A 13,531-nucleotide genomic window follows, 5' to 3' on the forward strand; every position below is an offset into this window, starting at 1 on the left:
CCAAGGTTAATGACTTCATGATAACCAGAGACATCACAAGTGGAGTCTGAGAGATGAGGGTGTGTCTAATATCCTTAGCAAAATGGTAAACACTATGACCTTAAGTACAGCCCTTAAGACTGTAGGAAAGAACTCTGAAAAAAATGAGTTCAAAAATATATAATTTCTGAACTATGCACAATATAAAGAGGTAATATGAATTGTATGAGGAATTTAATGGACCTAAAAAGACAAACAAAGCTGCAGTAATAAGCCAGTTTGTCAGAAAGATACAAAGGCAGGCAGATTCCTAAGCTCAAGATCAGCCTGGGAAAGGGTAAGTTTAGGTCCTGGCAGGATGGAAATGGTAATCTGAGGATGGGATCTCACCCATCTATCTTATTTTCTGTGCTTACAAAGGCAGGCAGATCTTTGAATTCATTTGCAATCTTTTAAAAAAAATGTACTTGTCTTTTTCTAAGAATTTAGGGCTAAGGTCACAAAATTCTGATTCATGGAATAATCAAAAGTGAACCTGGGAATAAATGAATTCATATATGAGTAAAAGACTGAGCTTTGGTTTGCAAGAGAGAGCTACCCAGAGAGAACTGCTTGGAGAGCAAACACAGCTCTTTTAGAATTTTTCTAACAGGATTTCTGACCTTGGTCAGAAAACCCAAGGATTATTTAGAGAGCTAACACAGGTCTTTCAGAATTTTTCCAGCAGCTTCTCTAACTTTAGTCAGAAAACCCATTGAGCTATCCAGAGAGCCTTTAGAATTTTTTTTTTCTAGCAAGAGATACTGTCTCAAGGAGAGAGAGCTATCTCAAGAAAAAGCTGGTTTGAACAGAAAGCTATCTCTAGCAGACTACAGAGCCAAGAGCTGTCTACAGAGAGCTGTCTAGGGAGCCATCTTAAGCAGTCTACAGAGCTGTCAGCTTGTTTCCATGATTGACTTTGAGTCTTTTGTTTAGTAGTTCCCAAACACCCTTTCCTCAGGACCCCCAACCAAGCTGGTCTTTGGCAAGAGTATTATTTTGGCTTTTGGTTCCTAAGAGAGACCATAATGTCAGGGACAGCATGACAGTAGGTGACAGGCATCCCTTTACAGAGCTTCATCTACTGAGGATGCAGCTCTGAGATCTCTCCTTGAGGCCACATGTATTTATAATCTGGTATAATGTTCCATTTTCGTACTTAGTTTCCATTGCATGGTCACACTCTACTTATGGACAAAGAATGGGAAATTTCCCACTTTGGAAAATCAATGAATTCCATTCTTCTATCAATCTTTTTGTCCTTTGTATTTCCTTGCAAAAGTTCTTGGATTGAAATCACTCAGCCATTGGTTGGTTAGGTGTAGTTTTTATATATAGAGAAACTTCCTGCCGATCCTTCATATGTTTGTACAATTTGCATTCCTATAACTTCACACCTTTGCAAAGATTGGTAATGTCAGTCTGCTTAAAAACTAATCTCCAGGAATGACCATTTGGTATTGGATAACCAACAAGCTTCCACAGGGAAAATTGTTACTCCTAATCTCAGCATTTCTTAGTTGACTTCTTTGTGTAGGATTAAGGCCACTTGGGCTTTCCTCTGTGTACATTAGCATGTCTATTATTGTTGTCTCGTCATCTTTGTAAACATAGATATAAGTAACATACAGACTGAGTATGCTGTACTTATGTATTTAGGAATATATTTGTATATGTGTGTGTGTGTGTGTGTGTGTGTGTGCGCGCACACACACACACACACACACACACACACACACACATAACAACAATTAATAAAAAGACGTTATGAATTTGAAAGAGATCACATGTGGGAGGTTGTGGAGGGAGGAAGACGTAGGGGAAGAGTGTAATTATATTGTAATTTCAAAGAATAAAGGAAATGATTAAAAATAATTCTCCAACTAGATACAAGGCATTTCCTTTTAATGTTCCTCTCTCTGATGACTGATGATGCTGAGGATTTTTTTGTTATTGTGAATTATTATAATGTTGGTGTTTACTACCGAAATGACTCTGTTAAAATAAAATTACAATAAACATTTGGTGAGGAATACACACACACACATACACACACACACACACACCTATTATGTTACTTATAAGAAATCCCCTCCCTCCATCAATTTGTATTACATGAAGAATCGCAGCTGCATCCTCTGTAGGAGTACCTCAGATACATGCTGTTTTAATATATATGCCTGACATACAGAGGATTATAGGGATCTAATACCCAGTGCCCCTGGAGCACAGCCTCATTTCGGTACCTTTTGTGGCTGCTGTTTTATCATTTCATTTGGCTTCGCCCATGGCAGAGACCCACTCTTATGCACTTTTCCCAGTTCCCCAATATGTCTGAAACTGTGACCTGTGTGCCTCCTTAGCACCACAGCAAAATGGGTGTATCTCAAAACCCAAATTACATCCTCCACAGTCATTCCCGTCCACCTGGAGCTTCATCTAGAAATGTTAAACTGGCTTAAATAAGTTATTGATTTTTTTTCTTTCATTTTTGTCTCATGTCAGAAGTCTGCCAGGTCAAAACTCCCATATAATCCCATTTCTTTCCTTCTGTTGAATTTTGTCCCATCATTTCATTCAAGACCTGGCTCATATCACATTTGGGCACAGATGTGTCATCCTGGTGCAGAAAATCCGGGGTAAATTGCTCTCTGCTTCAGGTCTTAACGCATTCAATAGGTGCTGTTTTGCGGGTTCCTAAGCCAACTACACCACTACAGCAGTCTACACCATCACCCATTAATAGTTTGCATGCTGTTTCCATTCTGAAAAATTATAATTTTTCTCAAAGTCATAAGACTTCAAACTTTAACAGCTTTGTTTTAAATCTCAACTTCAGGAATCCAGAATATGGAGTTTCTCTAACCATTTGAAAAGAATTATATAAAATCCAAATGTGTGTGTGTGTGTGTGTGTGTGAGAGAGAGAGAGAGAGAGAGAGAGAGAGAGAGAGAGAGAGAGAGAGGGAGAATTAAATAAAGTCCAACATTGACTCAATTATGCAATGAAAATAATACATCATGCTGAACCCAGTGTTTCTGTATCTGTCTGTCTTTTTCTTGGGGAGAAAATTCCCTTGCAGAAATTCAGTATGACTTGCACATTTGATAGTCAGCCATTTGGCCAGTTTCACTTAGTGTTGGCTGAAGAGGAGCACTGTGTGCCGTGCACACTATTCCAGTTATTGATTGTACTTTAACAAACCTTCCAAGCTCAGGGGCATGGATGTGCTTCCTCCAGGGCTTGTGTGTAGAGAATACTCCTGGGGGAGGCCTCTCTCCTATTCCTTGTGCCACCAGCCAAGGTCTTTCACTCTAGCAGCCAAGCTCAGAAGTAAAGTTCAAGGCCATTTCTCTCACATCTGCCCAGTCCCTGCAGCTCCTGTCTCTCAAGCTGGCCAGCTTGGGCTTTTTCACAGTATGGGTGTCACGGTGTAGCCAAACATCATATATGGAAGCCTGAGCCCCATCGGTACTTTCATTTATGGAAAGGACTAACAGCTGGAGGTCGCCTAAGATCCATCCTGCAGGAGTTAGAAATTAACATCTCCCTCATCCCAACTCCTCCCTTTTATTAGTAGATACAGGTCATTGGGCAGCCAGTCTCAAGGGGAAGAAGAGAAACCACCATTTCTTCCTCAAGGCTGGCGATGGCAAGAGTGTTCCCAGTTTGTTTAATGTGCCTTGGCATTGCTTATTAGATGTGTGTCTAGTTGTCTAGTTAGACTTGTTTTATCAGGATTGACTGGTTCCTTGGAGCTTTGGAGTGTCGCTCTAACAGTTATGATCTGAATTCTTGACAAGTCCATGGATTGATGGTTGGCTTAGCTGAGTCCATCTCCATAAGCTTTTTGGTCACATTTCACTTTATACTGTAGAACACAAACTAGGGCCATGCAAGTAATTTAACACCCACTTCCAAATACGATCCTAGGAGGGGCGGTTGAGGGGGTGGTGGGGGCAAAGGAGAAAATCTATACAAAGCCCCTGCTCTGTAGCTTCATCTCAGTAAAGAACAGCTGATGGGTGCTGTTGACTTTACAGAAAAAATATTATTTCTGAATACTTCAATGTATAGATCATGCTTACTCTCTCCTTTAAACAGTTGTGAGAGCCATTAACCGCTCACAAATTCAACTGCTCGTCCCCACAGGGTATACAATTCAGACTGATAGCATGAAGAGTTCCTGATTGAATCTCTACAAAGGAAGAAAATGAGAGGCATGAAGTATGACCCTTAAGCTCAGTGTATATCACCCAGACAAACTGAAATTTCATTCCTCGTGCATCATTAACCTGAGGGTTAGATACTGACATTTCTCAGATGTCTCCATTCTAAATTAAAGTGTGTGTGTGTGTGTGTGTGTGTGTACTCAGACACTCACATATGTATGCACACATATGAATATGCTAACTAAAAGTTTTCTTACCAGCATTTTATTCCATGACATCTGAGTTTTTCATATTAATGAAATGGTTTCAAAGGATCATTTTATATGTCAATAGAGACGTCAAATTGGGCCCATTAATTACAAGTGAAGGACGACAAAAGTCACATTTGATTTTCTTGTTATTTCTTCCTGGCTCTAAAAGCCAAGTGAAGAAAACCTGAGCCGTGGGGAGAGGCAGAGTTCTCTTGGTAGACAAACACTGGTTTCAACCTTACCCTGCTTCTTAGAGATCCTTCCCTCGGGTCTCCGATGAAGAAAATTCCCTTCAACTTTATCCCTTTCTCTTGCTTTTTAAATTAAGTTGCTTAAAATTACTGTATAAAACACTAGGTTCTGTTATAACATACGTGCATATCATTGCATGTGGTGCCTTTTCTGAGGATACGGCTTGTTCCAGCAATTTGTCCAGGGCTATGGGAGGCAATGGTTCTGGAAAGAACTAAGTCAACACCACCCACTCATTGCATTAAGGTCATTAGGCACATCAGGTGAGGAGGATTTTGTGGGTTCCTCTCAAGCCAATTTAAACTAACAAATTAAAATGAAGGCTGCCCTTGCTGGCTGTTTCCTGTGCTGCTCCAACAGGCCTCACTCTGGAGTGTGAGTTCCCTGTTGTCTTACACAAACAGGAAGTCCTCAGGAGCAAAGCAGGGATTTGTTAATGACAACTGCCACTGCTGAATTTAGATTTATCTTCTTATAATTGTCCCCAATTAGAAGCTACTAGGAACACATCACAGAACACTGATAAGGGAAAATAATGTTTCATTTAACAGGAAGCTCGAGTGAGTGAAATCTTGCAATAGGCTTAATTAGAGAGAGGAAAATTAGTTCACTCAAGTCTAAACATTGGACAAAACGTAACTGAAAACAAAAGATATCCAGTAAAAAAGAAAAAATCCATTGGTATTTGCAAAGTATGTTCTTTTGCATATGTAAATACAACCTTTGGTGGGGACATGAAGAAGTAATTTCACTTTCTCCTTTGAAAGGAATATACTGACTGTAAGAGAAAATGGCTGTCATCCCCCATCGCTCTGGCTTTTCCAGTCTTTCTGCCCCTTCCTTTCAGCTCTGCCACCTCTTCCTTCTGTGATGATCTCTAAGCCTCAGGAGAGGAAGTGTAATATAGATGTGTGTGAACTCACAGCAGCCAGGATCCCACGAACAAGACTTTTGCAAGATGGAGCCAGAAAACATCCTAGAATAGATAGGAGAGAGCATCACAAAGTCCCAGCTCTACCTGGGAAGACATTGGTAATCAATGGCTGCTGAGAGAAGAATACGCTCTTCTCCAGAGATGGGAGCTCACGGAGGCCACCCATACTCTGGAGATAGCCCTGTACCCATGAACACAAAGGCAGGAATGAGTAGGTTTAATCAATACAGTGTGTGTGTGTGTGTGTGTGTGTGTGTATGTGTGTGTGTGTGTGTGTGTGTGTGTGTTGGTGTGTAGAACTCTCAAGTAATAAATAATAAGGAACCCAAAAGACAAAACGGCCATGTAAACTTAGATGTGTAAAATATAAAAATAAAATTTCACTGTTGATGTAAATGATGGTACACTATTAAGTGTAGTTAGTGTTCTTAAAGGATTGGCCACCTAGTATGATTGGGGGTGAGGGAGGAGGGTAGCAGGGCATGTCTGACTGGTGAATGTTTTTATTCTAGACAAGGTGTGCCAATCAAAACATTCACTCAGTAGAGGAGTAAGTTATTCCCATAGTGCTTTATGGCAAATATAATAAACTCACTTTTATCATAGTCATTTCCCAAAGAAGATAGAATTCTTCAAAAAGGGGGGGGTAGTCCCTTAGAATAGTAAGAGGACACTCTTCCCTATGGTGATTCCTACACATGGGCACATGATGCATGAGAGCCAATCCCTGAACTCTCCATGCACTGAAACACAAACTATGTCAATGTGCTTTGATAAGTAATAAAACAGGGCAGAGTCTCAACCCATGCAGAGCCTGGTTCAGACATTCCGAGACAGAGCTGAGATCAGGACAGGTTGTAAGCCCACCAGGCTCTCTAGAAGACCTGGGTTCTGCTCTTCCATCCGTGGACAGTCTCTGACCACCTGTGAGCTAAGATTATGATTGGATTCTGCAGCATCAATGACAGGAATGTTGTGTATATTCGATCAGAGCCGAGTCACACACACCCACCCCCTTCCAGGCTTGAGCTTGAGCAACTTGACGAGGTGTAGTGAAACTGAAGAGAAGCATGAAGGCTTGCTAATCCTCTGCCCCTCAGGATGTCACATCATTTAGTTACCATGCTGTATGAGCCATCCATCATGTTGACACAATGTACAGAGCCCACTCCACATATAAGATATAGTACGTGAAACGCTCAGAGAAAGATGCTATGAAAGGTAGGTAAGGGACCTGAGGGATGGACCAGTTAGTAGCACCAGGCTTATCTTGCAAACACAACAAGATAAGTATCAATCCCTTAGACCCCACATTAAAAAACAAACAATCCTGTGTATGGTCACATGTATTGAAAATACTGAACATGGGAAGTCAGAGAAAAATAGGGGAGGAAGAATATGAATTTTAAACTATAAGCAAAAATTTTACTTTTTGTTTATGCTGTCCTATGCCCGAGTGGGTAATCTAGGTGGTGAATCACTGAAATCATGGAGCACATAGTTTGTGCCCTGTGCATGTGTGTGCATTTGGCTCTGCTAGGCTCAATGGATACACTGCAGAAAGCTGTTCCCTGTTTCTGTCCCACTTGCCTCACATGAGGAGGTTCAGCATTCTCTTACCCAGGAGTTACAAAAGTCCAAATAAAGCCCAGTCATGGCTACTGGGTCTCATCATGTTAGCTTTGGTGGACAAGGGAAGGAACGTGAGGAAGAGATGCCATAACTCCTTAATAGTTCCTGTTTCTGAGAAGAGCTTGTCTTCCTTACACAGAGCCATGATTCAGAGGCAAAGCCTGGCCTTGAGGATCTGTTGACACTCCCGGTTACTTTGTACTTAAGATGACATACACACGTGGTGTGTGCTCTGAGTTTCATTCATGGCTCCAGCAGGAAAGGGTGTGAATGAGCTGCAGAGTAAGAAGTTATGGTGTGGGTTGTACATAGCTCTTTCATTCACACACCTGGACATCTCCTGAACGGAGTGAGTCGCACCTGTACAGAGCCCTGTGTATAGAGAATATAGAGGCATTGCAAAGTTCTAGCCCTGGCCATTAGGATTATAGACACCAAATGTCATTTATAATGGAAAAATAAGCACAAATAATGTCAACTAGGAAGGTGTTTTAAATATCTTAAGATGTTTTCATTTGTGGCTCTATAAAAGATTTGAAACATTTTTTTATGCAAGCACTACCATTGTTTAGCAAGAACTCTTATTCAAAAATCCTCATTTCTTCCCGAACATAATAGTTCGGAAAGAACTGTTGCTTTGCCCCTACATAAAATAAGGGGTCTAATCTAATCTTTCAATTTCAGCTATTCTATATAAAATTTTGGAGAGTATTCTTAAATGTGTAATTTAAATTTTTAGCATAATATATATGGAAAGCAGTGGACAAATCAAAGAGACCAATTTCTAGGCACTGGGAGAGTTGTTTGTAAGACATCCACACAAATTCCCTCTGCAGTCACTCCTCTGCAGATTAGCAGAAGAATAGGGGCATACCTACTAGGCAACAGCCTATGTTTTATCAGTGTTTGCAGAGAGGGAGTACATTGCATTATATGAGATCTGGATTTTACGTGCATGCATAAAAACTGGCATTTTGCTCCAGGATATGGAGCCAAATATCACTTTAAATCTTTCTTCAAATCACAGGACAATAGAAAGAATTTTGGGCATCTGATGAGCAGAGAATCTGGGGTATAACCCATGACCTTTTCACCAATGACAGGGTAGTTCTTGCATAAGATTGGCTATGTGATTCCTATATTCTATTTCAGGGCTAACAGCTCATTCAAGGAACAAAGTATCAATGAGGTTGGGCAAGTCCAGTCAGCTCTGATAAGAATAAAGAACAAAAGGATACTCACAAGTGAACACATTCCTTTTTCTTTTTTTTTTTCTTTTTTTTTTTTTTTTTTCTGTATGCCCATCTGTCTTAGGGTTTTACTGCTGTGAACAGACACCATAACCATTATAAGTCTTTTAATCGACAACATTTAATTGGGGTTGACTTCATCCAGGCAGGCATGGTGCTGGAGAGTGAGAGTTCTACATCTTCCTCTGAAGGCTGCTAGTGGGAGACTGACTTCCAGGCAGCTAGGATGAGGCTCTTAAAACCCATGCCCACAGTGACACACCTACTCCAACAAGGCCACACCTCCCAATATCGACACTCCCTGGGCTGAGCATCTATAAACCATCATACCATCTCCATCTCTTCCTTCTCTGTCATTATTCCAATATCCCCTATCTTCAGTTTGTTCTAGCTTATATTACATGAGAGAATAAACTAACAGCATTTGTATACAAAAACAAAACAAAACAAAACAAAAAAAAAAGTCAGAGTGTAAAAATGAAGCATGGTCAAACCACTTTAGTTTTGTTTTGTTTTTTATTTGTGAATATTTATAGACTCATGAAAATACAAAATAAATTATACAGAAAGCTTACTTGTAACTATGCCTGTTTCCCTGTAACTATGCCTAGCCCACATATAAGGCATTGGTATAATCCAGAATTTCCTACTTTCAATATACACCTCCCATGTGTGCAAGTGTGTGTGTGTGTGTGTGTGTGTGTGTGTGTGTGTGTGTGTGTGTTTGTACACACAGAGAAAGAGAGAGAAGGAGAGAGAGATTTGTGTGTGTGCTTAGTTCTATGAGACTGCATCAAACAAATGGCTTTGTGTTTGTACCACCAATATCAATATTCTAACCACTCCATCACAGAAAGGCTACCTCGTCCTGCACTATCCCCTGACATATCCTTAACCCTTAGCTGTCACTGATCTTTTCTTCAGTCCCCTAATATTGTACTTCAAGACTATTACTTCTTTTTAAAGGCATCTTAGTCTTTTGAGGATCACTACCTACTGTGTACCAAAAGCCATTCTTTCCCTTGCTGTGGAGGTTTCTGTAGTGTGTTGTGTCAGGCCATTCACTGCTCAGCTGCTGAGGGATGTCTGGCTGATATTCTAGCCTTTGGTAGTTATGAATAAATCTGTGGTGAAGATTTATACATCCATCGATATTTTTTTTTCTTTTACTAAACATTACATGAGTTCAGGTGGCTCACATGGTCAAAAGGCTGCTACTGCCTTTCGGCCTGTAAAGACAGAAGATGTGATGGCCACTGGTGTTTATGGATACCCTGTGGTTTCTGCTCTATAAACAGTCAAAGTGTACGGTGACTTTGTAAGCGGAAGTGGGCTCAGAGGAAGAAGCCACAGTGCAAGCAGCTCTGTGACCGCGGTTCTCCAGAGCAACTTCCAGTTCCTGTTGTTTGCACTTCCTCTTGTCTTCAGCCTTTAAGGGAGTTTCATAATTAGTCAGAAGAGCTGAGCTGTGGTGCAGGGCTTTAATCCAGGCACTTCCTGGGGCAGATACAGGCGGATTTTGACTTCATAGGCCAGCCTGTGTCTACAAATCGAGTTCCAAGAAAGCCAGGGCTAAACAGAGAAAACTGTCTTGAAAAAGTCAAAGTGAAATTTAATTTTTACCAATTTTGTATTGTTACTCAAATTTCTTTTCTCTTTCCTGAGGGATATAAGACCATTGCTTTCATATATTTCCGTTGAAGATCTAAGGGGAGTAAACTTCATGTATACTAATTATTCCATTAAAATATGTGACCAGGCTTTAACATGTTTGCAACAGGTAAGATGGATGGATGAATGGATGGATGGACAGACGGATGGAAGGACAGACAGGTAGACAGGCAGGCAGATCAATATGGGAAGGACGAATGGGGAAATGAAAATCTGGCAGATTTGTGTGACTTAAAGGAACAGCAAAGTGAGCCCCCCCCCACACACACACATCACCCCTTCATAGCTTCATATACAAAGGCACACACACCCTCCAGAATCAAGATTTACTCAGACTCATACACAGTCACAGGAAACAAGAAAACACGAGTTTAACCTTCTGTTTACTCACGGAGTACGGAGGTATTTTCGCTGAGACGTAGAGGGGTAACACTTGGAATACCTTGCTGGGGGCATCACAGCCATTAGCAAATAGCAACTACTCTTATCCACCCCTACTCTAAACCACAGTAGTGGTCACCCAGCTTCCCAATGCAGAGAATTCTCTCCTCCGCTCCTGCTAATGCTCAGAAAGGAAGCATTGGAGTTCATCAACATCTGACCGAGGTACAGAGGATGTCAGAGTTGACTGATCAGCGTAGCAGTGAGCAGCCCAGTAGAGCTGACACAGAAACAGCACAATGGTTCAATTAAATGCTTTGGAGAGTACTTTACAATAGTACCCCTAGTGATCAAAGATTGCGACTTATGTTATTCCAATTTGTGGAATGCCCACTGGCAGAGATATTATGATAGTTTATTTTCTAATGTGGTTAGATATATGTCTCCAACTACAATAAATGCCTTCTGTACTAGTAAAATTGTTTAAAAATAATTCCTAGCCCATGCATGAGAAGGTTCTCAAGAATCTGTGAAAGGAAATATAGTATGAGGAATTCATATTTTATAGAACCCCATTTGTTGCTCCTTCCAGTATTGGATATTATACATAATATGCCTCTTGTAATATAGCTACGGTCAACTCTGAATCTATAAAATTAATTTCAAGAAGAGAAACTTGAATGTGTTTCCTTCCCATGGTAAAAGCTTGGCTTTTGTATTGCTAGCACATTTTGGATGATGGAGCCTCAGGCTAATTCTTTGTGTTTGTGACAAACTGGAGTATTTATTTAGAGAGAATTAAACCCAAACTGAATACATGCTCTTTCTGCTTTGTACAGCTCTAAGTGGCTGTTTCCCACATGGGACAGTACTGTGGTCCTTTGTGACACACACAGGAGCCACTTACGTCCAGGCCCCCCTGTGGGAGCATTAGTCTTTTGCTGTATCAACTGCTTGCATATTTTGCCAGTCATCAAAGCCAACAAAATTAGGTTAGGGCTGTGAACTTCTTCTGCCTCAAACTGAAAAGAAATTCATAATAGAAATTTGAGGTAGATATATTTTCTCACACATGATTCTGAAAACAGAAAATGTTCCTGGTGTTAGCTATAGCAAGAATGATGGCAAACTCCAGGAGAGACTGTCTAAAAGGTGCTGAATGGACAGACTTAGGGTTTAGAAGCAAGCCATCTTTCTTTTTCAAAGAATATACTCCTTTTTTAGTTCCTATTATAGTTTTGGTGAAAGAAAGCATAAATTCTTTAGAACCCATGACATATTAGTGTGATAATATTTTATCTGTCCTCAAGACAGATAAAAAGACACGGTGGATTCTGTGTTACTATCCCGTGGAAGCTCATTTTGTTCTGTGAATTGGCAGTTCTTTCTCCAGCTTTCCCTCCTTTGGCTTCTATTCACAACTTCCCTCATGATGTCAAGTTCATGTCACTGTTCTGTGGGTTTAAGTCCTTTACATTCTTACTTTTGATAAAATTCCTATGAAAAAGATATCCCTGTCTTCCCAAAAAGGAAACTGTGCTGCCTAGACAGCAGGCAATGTGTCTACAGTCCTTGGACCTGCATACAAAGGCTTTGAACAGGAGGCGGCTTAGCGTACTACCTCCAGCTCTATGCATGTGACTCTAAATGTCCCTACCCCATTGTCACTTATGTAAATGAGCATTCTATCACTGTAACAAAATACTCAAGACAAATAATGTACAGAGTAAAATGGTTATTTGGACACCCAACTCCTCAGGTTTCTCTCAATGACTGATTGAATTTATTACTAAGCACATGTCCATGAGAACACGTGATGAGGCAAATTTCTTGTCAGACAGCAAAGAGAGAGGAAGGGGCAAGAGTCCCACAGCCCCCATTAGCAGTCATCCTCAATTGTCAGTGGTCCTTAACCTTCCTAGTGCTGAGACCATGTAACACAATGCCTTGTGCTGTGGTTACCCCAACCATAAAATTATAGTTCATTGCTACTTCACAACTGTAAATTTGCTATTGTTATGGCTTATAATGTAAATCTCTGTATTTTTCCGATGGTCTTGGGTGACTCTGTGAAAGAGGTCGTGGACCCACAGTTTGAGAACTACAGGTCAATGATCTAAAAACTCCCTATCTTTTAATACGGCCACAGTGTTTCTATAATGTCCCCTTAGGACCATGACTTTAACACATGGGCCTTTGAGAACATTCAAGTAGCAAGCCATAGTGAAAGTCATGGAGAACCTGTGATGTCTCCCTTCTGGATGCTCAGAGCCACAAGGGGGTACCCACCGAGAAAATGTGCTGTCGTCCAAAATTCGCCATGCATGGCATTCTCTTGTACCAGCTGCTCACCTTTCCCATGACTATTCCCATTTAGACCCTCCCACAGACAACTTCCATGTACTACAAAGAAAAAACACAAAGTAAGGCATAATCAATCAACTTATAATTACTGACACTGACACCAGTCATTTACAGTAAATGATTGTACTCATGGCCAACTGTAGTTTATAAACAATTTTACTCCATTCCGTATTCCATAGTGCACTAAGCCGCTAATCAGCACACATTTAAACACCTGAATTATAGGAACTGACTGAATCCTCACAAGTTTAAATATTCCCTGCCATTTTATGGACTGAACCTGTCAGAGCCGGGCTCTGCCACACAGAGCCTGGTTTTAGAGACCACCCTGTCCACTGCTGCACACAGGGCATCCTGATTTAGCTACGTATTCCTAACAGTAGCCTTTGTAGCCCTATGAAGATGTCTATAGTTTCTATAATATATATGATGTTGAAATAACCAAGGCAGAAAGATTTGTGATATAAGAAAGAAATCAATGTGTCATTTGCATGGGGGAGACTGTGACTATTCATTTGGGGCAATCTCAGGAACAGAAGCCACAAAGCAGTAACAGAAGGGGAAAAGAGCTACTCACCATAGCAGACTAGGAAATAGAACACACAC

At 40.7% G+C, this 13,531-nt stretch overlaps 1 protein-coding gene and 1 non-coding gene across 7 annotated transcripts in view; both read left to right on the top strand.

The window, feature by feature from the left end:
- The window catches only part of Ctnnd2 (catenin (cadherin associated protein), delta 2), an 856,811-nt gene that overhangs the window by 428,384 nt on the left and 414,896 nt on the right, over positions 1 to 13,531 (top strand). The window lies entirely within an intron of this gene.
- On the top strand, positions 597 to 659 carry Gm24487. The gene has a single exon (XR_003951664.1). It is a non-coding gene; the product is annotated as a U7 small nuclear RNA (small nuclear RNA).

The sequence above is a fragment of the Mus musculus genome, chromosome 15 (genome assembly GCF_000001635.26).
Source record: "Mus musculus strain C57BL/6J chromosome 15, GRCm38.p6 C57BL/6J".
Taxonomy (NCBI): domain Eukaryota; kingdom Metazoa; phylum Chordata; class Mammalia; order Rodentia; family Muridae; genus Mus; species Mus musculus.